Here is a 17629-nt window from a genome sequence, read left to right as displayed (position 1 = left end):
AGTGGCACACTGTCAGACAGAATGCTGCACCATCTGGAGGGACACCCTCTGAACCACAGTATGGCAGAGAGCCTCTCTGAGTATCCATGGATGGTGCACGGCTGAGAATTCCCCTTTTCCTGTTGGCCCTGGGAGGGGGAGAAGCAGACAAGCATGACTTTCTGAGGATTTTACCGGAACCTATGCACCAGTTATGCTGCATGAAAATTCTCTTGTCAGAGCTCTGGAGAGATTGCTGATTTTGCTAAGACTGAGAAGAAAAAGCCATAGCACCCAAGTGATGCAAGAGCCACAAAAATTTCCCTACTGCAATATCATAAAAACTGTATTTTAGCCTCTGATAAAGGCTCCCAGCCTTGTAAAGCATTACATACATCAATAAGCCTAACTATTTGTAAGTCTCTGTAGCTTAATCATTAACACTTGCAATTAATGCAAATGTCATTCACCGTGGTTGCACCTACGTTACCTGATTAGCTATCTGTCACAAAGTCTGGGTTTTCTAAGGGATCATGGTGTGCTCTGCTCTCATTGGGCCTAGGTTTTCCTTGTAGAGACTAATGTGCACTAGTTTCATCCTAAGAAAACTGTTCTCCAGGCTCAGGAACACAGAAGTGCTGCTACATTCAATGATGTGCTATATGCAAGGACAGAAAAGCTCACCAAATGCCCCACAAGCCCACACAGAAAGGTGGACTCTCAAAAGCACTTTCCATCAGAGGCCAGCAAAGGGAATAAAAACATGTTTTCTTTATTGCTTCACAAGGGATGAATGCTGTTGAAAAAGGAGTAGCCAATAACAGTAGTAGCAGCAGACAATACTTTCTGGGATTAAACTGTAAAGAAATATTTGCAGGAAACTGTACATTGATTCTGACTGCAAGGCTCAGAGATTTTTCCTCCTGAGGTCAAACTTCCATCTCCACCCCACCAAAACTGATGGAAATGGACAGTGATTGGCTATTCAAGAAGCTCTTATTTTCAGAGGAAGAAAAATGACAGGAGAAATGTTTATATCAGCACAATCATTCTTTTGGCTCTTTCACCCTCGTTCCCCCAGTCCTGGCTATTAAATAGATTGCTCTAGCTAGAAAGTTCTTTGTACAAATTCCTTACCTATACACTACTGCTGACTGTTTGATGATGCTGTCCCCTTCCCAATGCCAAAATGTTTTTTTAAAAAACAATGCAGATTTTTTTTCTTATGACATACTACTTAACCAAAAAGAAAAAAAAAAAAAAAAATCAAACCTCCAACTTCAGATACTGCAGAAAACCATCATCCTGTGACCAAAAACCGCAGAATGCCTGAGGTAGGAAAATACTATTTATTCTTGTAATGGATTTTATGAACAAATCAAATGAGGTGAGATGTTTCTGAAAATTTGATCATTCATCACCAAAGCCTTTTCCCATCTTGTACTCATCATTTCTACTACCTGCCACTGCTGAAAATATGTTCTGCTCATAGAAAGAGATATAACATGCACACACTCACTTACTCATGTGTACACACTCCAAGAAAGTGCCTGGCCATATCTGGAGAGCAGCAGATTTATAAAGATGCAAGGAACATTTAATCAGTCATTTTTATTTGCTTTTCTTTTAATTAAAAAGTACTGCAGCTATGGAATGTGAACTTTTGCCTACTCCTTAAATGTTGGACTTAACCATTCTCCCTTCTTTTTTCCTCCATCTCAAAATAGTCTTAATAAAGCTGCAGAGGATATGCATCATATTTCTCATGTTTGATTTCTGTCTGTCAGAATGGCAACAATTTTAGCATTACAGAGATATAAAAAAATCCCAAACACTTGAGTAAACTTATAATTTAGCTATCTCCATGCATTTTCTGAGGCTATACGAAAGAAGAAGCTGTGATCACAAAAAACCAAGTGGTTTTAATTCTAGTAAAGTTTTGCACATGTGTATACATGTTTTTATGTGTGTGTTTGATTGTCAGAAAATACCAGAAAGAAAGTTTTGGGTGTTGTGGGAATAAATTGTCAGCATTCTTGCTCATTTAAGGGCAGCCAAAAAAAGTGTATTCACAGAAACTTGGCAGCAGTCCCTCATGGAGACAAATAAGTACATTACAAGACAGTGCTGCTCCCTTTCCACTGTGCAGCAATATAGAATTTCACACTCTGTTCACATTGTAGAAGACTGAATAAAATTTATCAATGCTTGAAAGGTTCATTAAAAATTCAATCCTTGCTGCGTGAGCACTTGAGGTTATCAGCCACTGGTGTGGGGAGGTGCTGTGTTGGGCTCCAAGAATGGAGCACAGCTCTGCTGGGCTGTATCATTACAGGCTGCTTTTTCTCCTCATCCAGCAATGTGGTCATTCCTGGAGTCACTCCACGGCTTACCCTTGGGAACTTTCCCTCAGTTTTTAAGACTGAAGGCATATACTTTTCTGCCATTTGTGGCCCTTGGGAATGAAAAAAATATTTAAAAAGTAAAAAGATGTAGAATTCCTCTCATTTACTTTTCACTACCCCGGTGGCCAGTGATCAAACATGACAGTTGATGGAGATGGTCTTTGGCCATCTACCTCCCTGATTTTCAAGCTGAATAGAAGCAATGTTGCAATGATAAACAATTTCAAAACAACTTACTTAAAATATCATGAGACACCAGCTCCAAGATTACTGCCCCCAAAATAAAACCCCTGAGGTCATTTCTCTCTTCTCTTACCCCAACATCCTTTTTTTCCCCTTGCTCTGGAAAATGCTTTTCCTGCATCTTTCCTTCTTCCTTCTCTCTCAGAAGCTGTTTTATCTCCCTGGTGCACATAAATTTCCTTCTCAATATCATCTTACAAATTTTCTTTGTCTGCCTCAAAAAGTCTTAAAAGATGCTCTCTCAGACATCAGTCTCCCTGGCCAGACTCTCTTCAGCTATTCTGCACCTCCAGAGACTCTCCGGACTTTGTGGCTCTTACAGGATTTCTGGCTCCCTCAGGGAAGCCCTGCAGCTTGTGGGGTAGTAAAAAAGCTGAGCTGCAATATTTGGGAGGCAGAGGATCCCAAAGGAACACTAAGGTACATATATTCAACATCATTCTTCATATTTAATAGCATCAGCTTTGCTAGAAGTCACCCTAAGTCTTCACCATATTTCAACATTAATTTTTATATCATTGAGACACACAAAAATCTAAACTGAGAAAACATTCAGGTTGGACTCCAAAACTGGTCAAATATTTGCAGTCACATGACACTACAAGATAACACAAGTGTGACATTTTTTTCAATAAATGAAGTGCATTAAAACAAATTTTTTTTAAATGGTAGAAGAAACCCATAGAGTGACCATTACAATTTACTTTAAAATCTCAAAGATTTTAATGGCAATGGTTTGCTTGTTTCTAATGCATTGGGAAATAACAGAAAGAATATATATAAAAGTTTTAAGAAAATGGACCATTTTTCCTGCTAAGTGATTTGTTCATGAAAATGTTTCTCTCACTGCCCTCATACTTTAACAATATCAGACAGGCCAATCTGTTCAGGCACTATTGAAGGAGGAATTTTTTATCCTTTTGTTTAAGTGTAATTCTGAAGTGGTTTCACAAACACACTCAGATGCTACCACATTGAGTGAGAGGCAATTTCTAAAATGGATGTTTTTTCCTCTAGTATTAGTACAAGATGGAGAGACAGGTTTGAAAAGGCACTTTTCAAGGTGCCCTTCCTTCATCTCAAGGTGTTTAGATGAAGACCAGACACACTGCATTCAAAGCTTAAACCAAATAGGCTTCATCTTCTTTTGTCTGTTAGTTTTTGGCTTCATCTAGGTCAGATAGTCTGGGAACAGCCACACAGGCTGGAAAGTTGCTGTCGATCTGTTGAAGCTGGTGTAGCTTGGGTAACGCATTAGTATCACTGTGTATTGTTCTGAGAACTAGAGAGAATCTATTCAGGACTACCTTCCTTTAAATGAAGTCATGTTCATTGTTGGATTGAGCTTGGAGAATCACTGTTCTCATGGCACATTTCTCTTCAATAGCAGCTGCTGCTTTAGAGGAATTTGCTGACAAGAGAGGTGCCATCCATTCTAGTAAAAGAAGGATGACCAGAACCATCCTGGGGAAGTAAGATCAACTGGCAGAGAACAGCCTATGTCTATGAAATTGAATTCTCCTACCTTTTCAAAATGCATCCAAGCTGCCTGTTTCCATAGAGTGTCATTAGCAATGTTTGTTGCCCAGTACATACCCTATTACCTAAAGCACTTCTTTCTATTGGCACAACAGCATCTACCAAAAGACCAGTCACACGTAACCTGGATGATGTGCAGAACAAATATTTTTACCCACTCAGAGGGACTGAGGAGAAAAGCAACACTACAACAAAGACTCCTCAGAAAAATGCAAAACTACTGTGTGTGCAAGAAAGCTCTGGGAATTGCCATCAGGCTCAAGGGCATCCTTGTGATGGCATAATTTCTTTTTTTTTTTTTTAATCATCACAAAGCACAACACTAAAGTGCAGTTCTACAATTCTAAGGTAAGTGTTGAGGTGCTGTATTTGCTCGTTGCCAATGGAAAAACTCTCATGAGCATCAACACAGACATAGTGTTACATGACCAGTTTATCCTCTGTCCCATGCTTTCTGCAAGCATGGCATTATTCCTGCAGCTTTCACTAATACAGACATTGTGGAATCACAGGAGATAGAGTTGGAAAACACCTTGAGATCTCCCAGTGTAGGACAAGCTGAATCTCAATGCCATTCATAGTGGTTGCTTGTCTCACCTGCTCTAGGAGGATGGCTCCCCATCTCCACTTCTTGTCCTCACTATCCTCATATTTTCTCTTGCTTTCTCTCCCAGGTCCTTCTCTCTGCAGCTTATGACCACTGCTTCTTGCTTTGCCTGCCAGAGATGTAGAGAACGGATCATTCCCATCTCGTTCCACTAGAAAACTGTAATCCTGTCCCATTTCCTCCATCAGTCTGCTCTCCCTTAGAGTAAGTAACCCAAATCTTTGCCTTTTTTCTTCCTAGGCTATGTGTTTAGATAACATTCTTTGAATAACTTAATCTTCCCTTCATCCTCTCCAAGTGATCGATGGCATTCGTGAAGCACAGTGCCAGACACTGGACATGAAATAGCTTTAGCAGTGGAAGCATCATTTCATGTCTCTGTTGTTCACTCGTCACAGGGTGGACTTTCTCCTCTTCACAGCAGGTTGGCATTGTTCACGTCTGCTTGGTTTGTGATCTAACATCACTCTGAGATCCTCCCTGGAAGAAACCAACAGTTTCTCACCCCTTATTTAATTAATGATTTTTTTGTTGCCCCTTAACTTGCACCAGGCACTGTGGAATTTCATCTTATATTTAGGAAAAATTTTCAGGTTTTCAGAATTGCTTGTAATTCTAACTCTTTCCCTGTTGTGGTTGCAGTCCTTCTCAGATTTGTTTTAGCTTCAGGCTTGCTAAGCCTCCCATGATCCAGTTCATTGATGAGAGCAGGCACTTGTGAACTATTCACAAGGCAAGATTTCTAAAAAGATGGCACTTTATCACAGTTCCATAATACATATTTTGACATTCTTTTCCCCCTTTTGCTATCAACCACCACTCTTCTGGGCAGTGAGTTTCAAATTTCCTCCTACACAAAGACTGTAATAAGATCCTAGAAAGCATTTTCTAATTGATAACTCTGAAATTCAGCCAGGAATAAAAATCTGAGATATTTAAATTATTCTAATTGATATTTGTGGGGATTCACACTTATTACTGGACATTTTATCTCTCTTGCAACTAAAAAAAAAGTTTGAAAATCCTGTGTTCATCTTTTTGATGCTCTGCATCCCCTTGCTGAAGGTAAATTTTGTGTACATTGTGGCTTAACAGTGTATAATTTATCTTTTAACTTTTTGACTGGCACAAACTTGCCTTTTTTTTTTTTTCTCGTGCTGTATTTCTTACAACCTGAGTCTTACAACCTGAGGCAGTTCTGTGTGTTAAAGGTCTGTGACACACAGGTAGCACATTCCTTGCTTTGAGCACTGCTGTGAGTAAGAAAATCTTTAGTTTCAACCTTGATTTTGCTATGTAGGCAGCTGCATACATCTAGGAAGATATTTTAGCTCCCTACCTTGTTTTAATACCAGCCAGTGCTAAAACAACCCAGCAGACAACATTGTCTTCCTTGCTTTCAGTGAAAGTCCAAAATTAATACCCGCAGTGAATTGCACCCAGCTAAATGCACTTAGCTACAATTATTCTTTCAGGTTTTCAGTGCGTATTTACAAACAACATATTGGAAATAGGCTACCAGATCTTCAGCTGGTGTAACCGTGCAGCTCCACAGATGGCCAGGAGAACTGTTCACAAAGGCATTATGTTATCGAACTGTATTATATTATCGGGTTCTGTAAATCCTATTTGACAAGATCTGCCATAAAAACAGTTTCTGCACCCCTGAGCTTTATTGCAAAACACCTGCATTTATACTTCTTTCTTCTGCTGAGGGCAAAATATTTTAGAAGCTGAATCTCTTAATGGAATTGATGTATCAAGAAGTGCAGGTGGATTTCTTGAAAAAAAAAAAAAAGATTTTTAAAAGCAAACAAAGGGAAAGGAAGCAAAGGAAGGAAAGTATAGCTCTACTAAAAAAGCTTTCCTGTAACAGAAGACTAAAGAAATACTATTAGAAATCAAACACAGGAAGATTAGGAGTTACAGAAACTGGAGGCAAAGAGAATTACAAGTAAAAGAACCAGAGCAGGAATACAATCACAAAGGTCAATTGATAAAATACATAGCAAGCGCTGAACCAACACCAATCAATACCACTCAGGATGAACTGGATCACAGCCTAATAACCACTTCACGGCACCATCTATCACAGCACAGCAGGAGGCACTGTCCAGTCCACTTTCTTCACACTCACACGGACTGGCCTTGCCAAATGGTCCGGAGCAGCAGGGCGGGATGTATTTCACACTTGGTGCTCTGCCTCCAGCAGTGAAAAGTGCCTTAAAAATGCAACACCACAGATCTACTCTCTCCAAAGCAAGATGGAGCTAGGAAGAGAGTCTCTGAGTGCACTGCCTGCCACACCTTCCAGCAGGGAGGCAGTCTATGGAAGGGAGCATCCTGATGCAGTTCCCTCCTGTGCACAGGGGTACACCCTGCTCATCACCTCAGGAAGAACAAAAGAGGCTTAACCTCACCTGCCTTGCCCTCTAAGTCAATCTCAGGATTCCTCTGCAGGCTCCATCTCCTGAACAGCATGCAGGTCAGCAAGGAAATCCCTATAACCAGTAAAATTTGGTCACAGTGACTCCCAGGTCAGCTCTGGAGTAAAACCTCTGCCTTTTCCATATAGGAGGATGAACTCACATAGAAAATAAGTAGAGAGTGGATTGAGAAGAGGCTTAATATCAAATGATGAGATCAAAGTCAAGTCTTTTTACACCATATTATGGAAAAATCTTGGCCCCTTTCAAATCAGTAAAAGTCTCCAAGGTGTTTCAAAAGGCCCAAGAATTCATCATGAGCTTTGATGTAAGTCTTAACATGCTTGACCTGCATCTTTGCCAAAATGCAGGTGGATTTCATTCAAAATTTTTATAAAGAGAGTTAATCAGCAGTATATGCTCCATGAAGATACTGCAGTATTGCTTCGATAAGCCAGCACATTTGGGGTAGGTTGCAGTTACTACTCTGTGCCCAAAAGGGAGTGCTGAAAGAAAAAGATAAAAACCCCTGCTCTTTCTCCCGTTACCCTTATTCCAGAGAAGTACTGGATGTTTAATGGTTTCTTATCTATACAAAGCCACAGAAAATCACCTCTTCATCCTAAAGCCTGCCCTGAGCCTGGAGGCTCCTTAGGCCAGCGGCACCCCAGCATGCCGGTGCCTGTTGCTGGCGGGAGGGCCGGGACTGGCACCGCAGCTGCTGCCCTCGCTCCCTGCCCTCGCGCAGCCCGGGGCAGCGCAGCCAGGCCAGGCACGGGGCGCTGGCACGGATCCGGAGCCAGCCTCGGCTCCAGCACCTGCGGATCCGCTGGAGATGACTGCAGCCCCTCGGGCAGCTCGCCTGCCAATGCAGCACACACAGATGCTATCGAAGCAGTAGCCCTACGAAAGACTGGGAACTGATTTCCTTGGTTTTCTCCACACCTCTTCCCTGTCTTTCAGCTGGTCCCGTGCCTGGGACAACACCTTTTCTTAAAGCGTGTGTTCTCCTCTTGCTTGTTTTGATGTTACATTTTGAAGAGGTTAATCATCACTGTCTGACAGATATACCAAATGTAGGAGTCTAAGAAGTCTTCAGGTTAACTTCTTTTCCAAGAAAATTACGTGTATATTTAAGCCTCACATTTCAAAACATTTCACCAAAAATATCTTTCACAATCTTAACTGGTTGAAGCACAACCAACCAGCAAAGCAGGCTTACAGTACTCCTAGACTGTTATAGTCCTTCTCCATAGCATAACTAAACTTTCAAGAAAAATTCTCTACCATAGTTTTTCTTTTCCATTTTCAGTAGCAATGTTCTATATAACTTAGAGGACACTTTTTAATATTACCATGCACTGCTTATATATATTATATATTCATATTATATATACTCATACAACACTTATACCAGGATCTCACAAATATGAAGAAATAAATTTTACCACATATGTTTACAGAGCTGTTTGCAAGATTTTGGAGGCTAATTAACTGAAAGTTCTCCCCAAATGAGAAAATTAAAAATCACAGGGAGATTGAGAAGTGGCAAAGGAGTGGAATTGTCTCAGGAAATTAATCAAAATGTGCATAACCAATTATTTGACAGATATTACTTCTTCTAATTATAGCCAGATATCACAGCTGACAGAGAAGGTAAGGTAGCTTTTTACATAATAGCAGAGCACAGGACATCTGTCACCAAAATCTATTCCACAGCTAATTCTCTTAGTATCTCACTTAAGGCTGTCTCTGATCAAAATCATAGAAAAATAACTCTGTACATTTTCTATTCTGTGGCTTTGTAAGCAGATGAAGTCCACAAGCTGCCAAGTCTAGAAAATACTGCCCTATGTGCTCAACTACCTGCCCACATTCATGGAGAAATCCAGCTGAGATTGGTATCTTGACCCATGGCCAGCTTGTACTTGCAATAGGATTTTGTGCCCATGTTACCCCATGCCACTTGAAAACACAAAACAACGTTGCTGAGTTTCTAACGTCCCTTATTTCATCATTTTATGTGCTGCTAATCTTCAGGGCTGAGGATGACTTTGTTTTGTTTCAGAGTCATCAAACTAAACCCAGTCCCCTGGGGTTAATTCATCATCAGCAATGCTGGCAAGATTTTTATGTTGCTCCAAATACTGCCAATGTACAGTTCAAGCACACATATATCTGTGTTCACACATGCCCACACACATGTAAAGGTGTGTGTATATAAACTTATGGGTACACACACACAGAGAAACAAGCACAGTTTCATCATGCTTTCCTTTAAAAATAATTTTAGCCAGTGGCATTGCAAAATCTGTCTGGCCTATAACCAGGAGCCTGCACCTGCACAGATCCCAGTTGCAGAACCCATCCTGTAATTGTTAAGCAATTTGCCTGTTAAACACCACTGGCAAGAGTCTGGCAGATCTTACGCTCAAAAAAAACCAGTATTTGTTTGGCTCATATGTTACTAAGACACTGCACTTCTCCTCAGACCATCTAGAAAGCTGCTGTTGTCATTCTGGCAAGAGGTTTTGCTTTTCCCTTTAAATTAAAGAAACATTCCTTTACATGCAAGGAGCACAGCTCAGAATACCAATCCTTCCTAAAATGATGTTCCTATCCTAGACACTCTTCCTATATTTGGAGACGTAGGAAGGAACAGAGCTCATCATTCCCTGTTCCCACTCCTACTCTTCTAAAGAGGAGCTGATTCTGGAAAAGGAGGTTCAGGCTTTTTCCCTCGGAGAAAACAATTACATTCTATTTCTCCTCACTTCACTCTCTTGCCAGACTTTTAGTTGCTCCTTCACTAATGTTAGCATATCCCTCCTGGTCAATGCAGCTGGCATGGGTAAGAAGTGAAAATGCACTGCAGCTCAGGCTTCAATATAAGACAGCAGCCAGACCAAAGATGACCCACAGACTTTGGGTTCCCATGGCTCTCTGAAAACCACATTGCTCTGTCTTCACTGCTACTGCCCTATTAGCACACACTGCTTACTGGTGGGGCGCAGAAAAACATATCCAAAACCACCAGCAAAAACAAGTTTTGTATAAGCAGTGTAACAGGACTGCAAATAAAGGCTCTCAAGGATGTCAGGGAACTGCTGGCAGAAGAGGTATAGAGGTGAAGGCTGAGAAACATTTTCCATTCATTTGATTCCTCAGGTTCCAAGAAAGCAGAATTACTTATTTAGAAAAACACAAATGTTGATCAAAACTATTTGACTGGATACCTGGCTATCCATTATACATAATGTCCAAGGCACGACATTTTGGCTTCCTGCTCAGCTCAAAAACAGACAACAAAAATTAGTCATGTTCTCCATTTCCTTGAGCTTGTCTTTCTGGATTCTTCCCCTTTCTTTCTGGGTGGAACAGAGAAAGTTCAAAAACAAGGAAGTGTGCAGGCATCTGTTGAAAATTTTTCCATTTTTTCTGGAGACAAGTGCAAAATCACTTCTCATAAAATCACAACCTCTCTTTCTAGAAGCATATCTGCTAACCTGAAACATTTGTCCTCTCCAGTCAGAACAGGGCAAATAGGTTGACAGATTAACCCTCTAGAGGTGCCAGACTCAGATACATGTCCTGGACAAGATAAAACAGACTTTAGAGATGCCTCTCTCTCCAAAGTTAACTGTAGGAGTTTCCTGGAAAACTTTGGGTTCATGTACGTTTATAAGGGCAGTAAAATATGAATGACTGGCAGTGAAAGAGCAAAAGTTGGTGAGAGAAGTCCTGCCTTAAATATCTTGTGGCAAGCATAAAGCACACACAGAGAGGCATGGCAAGTCTGGAGTGCTGATTGCTATAGAAACCATAGTACCATTTCTGTGTCTTTTTTTCTGTGTCTTAATTTTTATTTCACTTGTAAGTTTGGCATAAGTAAAAATCTGGACTACCAGTCCTTTCCTTTGTGGTTTGTTTGTTTGTTTTTTTTTAATGGAACAAATTTTAAGGCCATTCTTTGATTACTTTACAATTTCTCCCCCCACACACACCAGATGAAAAGCTTTCTACCCATGCCATTAATCTGCAGGTGCTTTAGTGAGGAGTTGATGTGCAGGTTTAACAAACTATTGAAGATCAGTGCTTGAAAAATGAGGACCATTATTATTCCATGCCTTGCAGATTATGAACTGATAGCTGCAGCCTCCATCCTTTGCTTGTGCTTCATAACTTGGAAATCTCTGCACATTCAGAGAAGCATTCAGTTAAAACGGAAATGGATTTCTCTGTCTAATTAGACTAAGTGCTCTCTCCTAGCCTTTGTCCTTGTCTTTCTGGGATCTCATTTACAGTGCTATTTAAAAGGAGCCACATCTGTTACAATGAGCTGTCTGTCAACTAAACATCCCATATCAGACACAATTTTCTCTCACCTTTTACTTATACTTTTCAATAACAAGATGATAGATGCAGATTTTAGTCAGCAGTTTTTTTAAAACTGCTGAAAGGAAAGTGTGCCCTCCTCCCTGTTCTCTTCCAGCTCAAAATATGGTCCTGATTTAGAGACACCATGAACGCTGAATTAAAAACCTGGATTAGTTTGGCCTCTAAGTTTGCTTTTATTTAGACCAGTAAAATAAAAATCATCTTGGTCTTTGCATGTTTTAATTGAAAATACTCCTAATCGCTCAGTTGCAACAGACGTATTCCTCACTGTAAATTTTACATTCACCCCTAGCAGCTGCAGCTGGTGTTGATTTAGTGTTACCCTGATAACCCTGCTGGGTGGTTTTTTACTTGATTTACATTCCCTGTGAAGGGTGGAGGTAACATTTCTGAGAGTGTGAAAACAAAGTGACCTTACAGCTAAACTCTCCTTCCTACAAGCAGCAAAGCAGTATTTTTTACCATCTGACCTTTAAAAGTGAAATTCCAAGGGTCATCCTGAGCAACTCTCCTGCAATAAGCTTTGTTTTAATCTACCATCCACAAACATTCAGAGTCAGCTCTGAATGTTTGTTCATTAATTTGATTTTCGTCCACTGGTGTTTTTTACACATGCCCACGGGAAGGCAAACACAGCCAGGGGAAGGAGGGATCCCAGCATGGCTGGCTGGCTGCAGGTGTGGGTCTGCCTTGGGGACACAAACACACACAGCACCAAGCTAAAGGCTGCTGTGCCACCTCCAAGCCACTCAACCATGTTTTCCAGCCCAGTGCTGGGCAGAGAAGTTGACCTGGGTCCTGCAGCCTCATCAAGGCTCAGCTCAGGGCAGCAATCACACCACTCAGGCAGGGGCTGCCACAAGGACTCAGCTGCAGTTTTCATGCTGGGTGTTCTCTCCACAGCAGTTCACTGTGCTGCTTTTTGTAAGACAGCTCTTTCTCATGGCTCTCTTGTGTATTTAAGCTGTGTATTCTTACTATTTGTTGGGCCTGGTTCATCAGTGGTCTGGTTTCACTAGGCCTTCAGAGACTCAGTCATGACACACATAATGATTAATTGTAACAATAAAATCCTTTATCTGAATTACCTGGGTATCATTTGTAATGGATAGCTGGTCACTTTACTCTGAAAGTTTAGCATTCTCCAAGGAAAAGAACAATTTACTTTTTTTAAAATCCATTCCCTGTAAGTGTGTCATCACACATCACACATTTGCTGCTCTCTCATGTACAAATTGCTGTGGATCTGAAGCCTAAGTTTTAGTCTAATATTTCAGTCTTGGTTGAAAAGCAGACATTGCCCTTCCTCCGTAAGTTGTACATTGAAAGCCAAACTTAACATTTCATGTGGAAACTTTGAGAAAAAGAGCAGAAGCACAACTCAGCCTTTACAAAGACCAAGGTGTGCCTCTGCCTGAGTTAAACAGCTGCGACAATAGGTGAGATCAACACATTGCTAACTGCTTCTTTATGTCATTTTCCACCATTTCCCTTTCAGGCAACAAAACTCCATTGGCACCAACTGCTGCTAAACATCTAATGTTTTGAAAGACTTGGCCTTTTTGACTGCAGTAGGATTTAAATTAAATTTTGACACATCATCTTAGCATACCCCTTAATACCTCTAGCTCTGGTTTATACCACAAGGAGGGTATGATAGATGCAGCCCTTATCTGATCTGAGCCAGCCACAAAGCAGGCAGTCTTTGAGGCTTTTTATCTTACAATACAGATACATTCTCTTGGATTGTATTTTGTCTTTGCCAAGTTTAGTGTGAGGCACAGCATACAGCTAGAGGGAACAAAATCCATGTTTTTAAACCATGTTCTTTAATGAGCCTGCCCCAAATTAAAACAGCCTCTGTTATAATTTCAAAAACCTTCCCACTTCTCAGAGATACCCTCACTGCATATATCTCAGAAGCAAAGTTCATGCCAAAGGGCTTTTTATACTCTTTTTTTTCTGGCTTAGCTGCCAAATGCTGCATTAACTCAGTAGCTGAAACGCTGACTCATCAGACCCTACTTGTCAGAAATTACTGTGTGCTCTCAAATAGAGATTGCTTTCTTTTCTGAGAGTTTGGATGCCTCTTCTGTGACAAGTTTCAAGCTTTATGGCCTCAAAAGATATTTTATTCTTATTTGATTCTGAATTGACACTATAGATTTAGACCTATTGGCTACCCTTTCAAACCCTTTCATGTCTGGAGTGACATGATGTTATTATTACTATTATTATTACTATCACTGTTGTTGATGTTTAATATTTTTATTGCTGAATTAAATTATTTGCTCTGGTGTTTTTATAAAGTTTTCTCATTTGAAAGCTGGATCACAGGTGTTGCTATCTATCCATTTTGTGAGGGATATTTGTTTCAAGGGACCCCAGCTCAGCAGGCACACATTCTTTAATTGAAACCCATTTACGGTGCCATCAGCTCCCTATATTTTCAGATTTCACTGAAATCACAGGATTTCAGCAGGAAGTTGAAAGTAAAGACAAAATTAACAGAGGAACAGAAATAATGAGAGAATGGCACAATAATGCCGAAATTGCAGGAAACAGTATTGTTTGGGTAGTTTAAGGCAAAATTAATTGCTGGGCAGAGACAGATGATGTGGCCCAAAGTGTGTCTAGTGGGGGACAAAATCACCTTGCTCAATAAATGTGAGAGACCTGAAAGTACTAATTTTCTTACATACATTTGGTAAATGCAGTTTAGAAAAAAAATTACCACTTTTTAACCTCAAAAATACCATCAAATTTACAACCTGACTAATGAATCTTAAGGATATGAGTCTGGCAGAATCTTTTCAGGTTGCTTCTCTGATCAATTAATCCAGAATAAACAGTTTAGATTAAATTCACTGCTAGGAAGACAGTATATAGACCATAGAATATGATAAATTTCATAACATGAGAAAAAACAAAACCCCACATCTGATTCACACAAATCTGGTGATGAAGAGATTCCAGCAAAATTTCCTTTTTACATTTGAAGATACTTGGGTTTGGCCTGAATCTGTTCAGATACATCTCCTGTTGCTATTTACAATGTTATCAAGTGATAGTGGTTTTTAAAACATTGTAATTCCCCTTACACTGGTATTTTATGGGCTGAAGTCCCATGATCCCTCATGCAGCTGTCAAAACCTCCAACTTTCCCAGGACAACTGTTTCAGTTTATTTAAGTGCTGTCAGTGCCAAAATCTGGGGCATTCTGGAAATCTGATGGTAGCATAAAATAAACTGAAGCTGAGTGTCAGAAAAACATGAAACAGGGAATCTATTACTCACTGACTGAGTTAATAAAATAATGAATTAATGATAAAAAACCTTCTTTGAAAAGAACAAGCCACCACCAGAATTTTTAGTTTTACTGCAAAACTCAGTACAGAATGGCTACAAAAAGTAGGCACTTCACCCCAGAACTGAGGGCTGGCGTCGCAACCACTGAGCAAACACAGCTTTTGCCACAGAACAGTCATGTCCTTTTATGGCTTAATAAACATGGCAGTCATCCAGTCATGTCCCATGCATGCCAAACCTTTACTTTCCATACTCAGCCCTCCCCATCACAGACTTTTTTTCTCTGGTGAGACCCCACCTGCAGTGCTGCATCCAGCTCTGGGGTCCCCAGCACAGGAAGGACATGGACCTGTTGGAGCGAGTCCAGGTGACTGCACCAAATCATCAGAGTTGTGAAGCACCTCTCCTATGAGGAAAGCCTGAGAGAACTCAGATTTTTCAGCCTGGACAAGAGATGGCTTCAGGGCAAACTAATTGTGGCTTTCCAGTACCTAGGGAGCCTACAGGAAAGATGGAGAGGGACTTTTTACGAGGGCAAGTAGTGACAGGACAAGGGAGAATGGATTCAAACTGCAAGTAGGTTTAGATGAGATACTGGGAAAAAATCCTTTTGTCAGGGTTGTGAGGCACTGGAAAAGGTTGCCCAGAGAAGTTGTGGATGCCCCATCCCTGAAAGTATTTAAGGCCAGCTGTCTAATGCCAGGATAGGGATCTGGGGAATCTGGTTTAGTGCAAGCTGTCCCTGCCCCTGGAGGGGCCATTGGAACTGGATGATCTTTAAGGTCTTTTCCAACCCAGGGCATTCCACAATTCTATGAATCTACAGGGCCATTTGCACAATTCTGTGACTTCTACAGTGCCATTTGCAAGGATGGGATATACCAAGATCTGACCCTAAAGGACCCAGGTATGACAAGCATAAAATGAGCAGGTCTGAGAAAGATAAGAAGAGCAAAGACCAAGCTCATAAAAAAAAGTTTACAAAAGCCTTTTCTCCTTGTAGGTTTGCTTGGGACTTGCTTGAGAAGAACCTGGTCCACCCCAGTGGCAGAGGGGCACTTTGGAGGTCAGCGCTGGAAGGTAGTGATTGGATCAGCCAAGAGGCCACGTATCATGAGGCTTTTCCACTGCATCTTTTAGATTTGCTGGCCTGCTGGGCTGCACAGCTTTTCTGATACAAAATGTAGCATCCAAAGAAAGCACACTGATCAGTCTTAAGGTAAATGCAGGGTTACAGACTTAGTTTTCAAAGTTTCCTTTCAATTTATTGTAAAAAAAAATTAAATTGGTGCTACCAAATTTAATGACAAGGTTACCCTGCTGAGTTTGGAGCCCAGAAAGCTATTGTCTCCCTGGTCTATGTATCCTAGACTGTGCTAATGTATCCTATAATGCGGCTAATAACCAACCATCAGCAATAAATGCCTTGTCATCTCATTGTTGCACACAGCAATAGCTGGAGCAGTGATACTGACAAATGAACCTGTGTAATCACTTTAGATTTCTTTGTTACATTTCACAGTGTGAAGACTGCTTCTGCTCAGCACGTCACAGAAAAACAAACAAGAGCTATAGCTGTCTCTTCCATCAATCTCAGCTTATTTTTGTCAGTCCTCTGCCTGTAGAACCACAACCCCACCACTGCTTGACAGTGAATGAGAGAACTGAGGGTTTGAGGAAGGGAAGATGGATGGTGGTCAGAGCGAGACAGATGGACCTCTGCACTCTCCCTTCTCCTTTGTAAACATTTTTTGCCTTGAGAGAGCAAGCAGGCAGGGGGAAACTGAACTTTTTTTCCTACTTTCCAAGGCTGCTTCGTATGGAAAAAGAGAAAAGTGAGAAGGGGGGGGACTCTCATTAAAATCCAGTCGAGTCTGCCATTTTCTCTTTTACCTTTTCAATCTTTTTATAGTTTCAAATCATTAACTATCAGCGTGAAGCTCAAAGGTAGCAGTAGCCATCTATGAAACAGTGACACATTTGACAATAATGCTTTTGAAGAGCTTGTCACATCCTCTTCCCAAATCAGTCTCATTAATGCTCAGACTGTCTTCTCTTTTCTCACTGCTTCTTTTCTCCTGATTTCTCTCTAATTAGCTTGTTTTTTTATGCTCCCTTGTTCCACAGTTTGAGCTTAAAAAAAAAAAATTAGAAAAAATGAAAAAAAAAGAAAGGAGGTGGATGTCATTTCCATGAACCCCAAGGCCAAGTTAATCAGCAGAATTAATGACTCTATTACCCATTAGACTTGGGGCTATGGTGCTTATATGGCAGCACCCAGTGTTCTTCAATCCCACGCTTCTTCACTTTGCTCTCACAAATGTAAACTTTTGCTGCCTCCTGCAAGCACACTCCCTGATCCAGCCCACCCAGCACGCTCCCCTTTGTCACAGCAGCTGCCATGACCCCAGAGGCAGCCTGGGCACACGGCTGCTGCCCTCCATTACCTCTGCAACAGGGAAGCAAGAAAAACTTAACATCTGAAAAAAGGGAGATGGGGAAAAGTGAGATGGTATTACTTTTTCTTCTTCCTTTGTCACATTTATCGCCACAGCACCATGCCCAAGGTGTATCAGTCCCACTCCCCGCAGATGCTTTGGGCTCCTGACTTGGAAAAGTGGCTGTCAGATCTCAGTGCTTCAAACCCAGGGTGAGGCACGAGGCTCTGCAAAATAGGATGCCTGCAGGATTTATCTCCTCCAAAGTGCTTTACATCTTCACAA

At 41.0% G+C, this 17629-nt stretch overlaps 1 long non-coding RNA gene across 2 annotated transcripts in view; it reads left to right on the top strand.

The window, feature by feature from the left end:
- Positions 1-17060, top strand: part of LOC115493779 (uncharacterized) — a 399735-nt gene extending 382675 nt beyond the window's left edge. Inside the window, exons 9-11 of one of the 2 annotated variants that reach the window (XR_012053932.1) lie at positions 4841-4977; positions 15910-16125; positions 16429-17060. This is a non-coding gene — a long non-coding RNA (uncharacterized lncRNA). The remainder of the gene's footprint in view (positions 1-4840; positions 4978-15909; positions 16126-16428) is intronic. The other variant, XR_012053931.1, reaches the window with a different exon arrangement.
- The last annotated feature ends 569 nt before the right edge of the window (positions 17061-17629 follow it).

The sequence above is a fragment of the Taeniopygia guttata genome, chromosome 2, assembly GCF_048771995.1.
Source record: "Taeniopygia guttata chromosome 2, bTaeGut7.mat, whole genome shotgun sequence".
Taxonomy (NCBI): Eukaryota; Metazoa; Chordata; class Aves; order Passeriformes; family Estrildidae; genus Taeniopygia; species Taeniopygia guttata.
The sequence above is the reverse complement of the archived record's forward strand: the minus strand, read 5'-3'. Positions and strand labels throughout refer to the sequence as shown.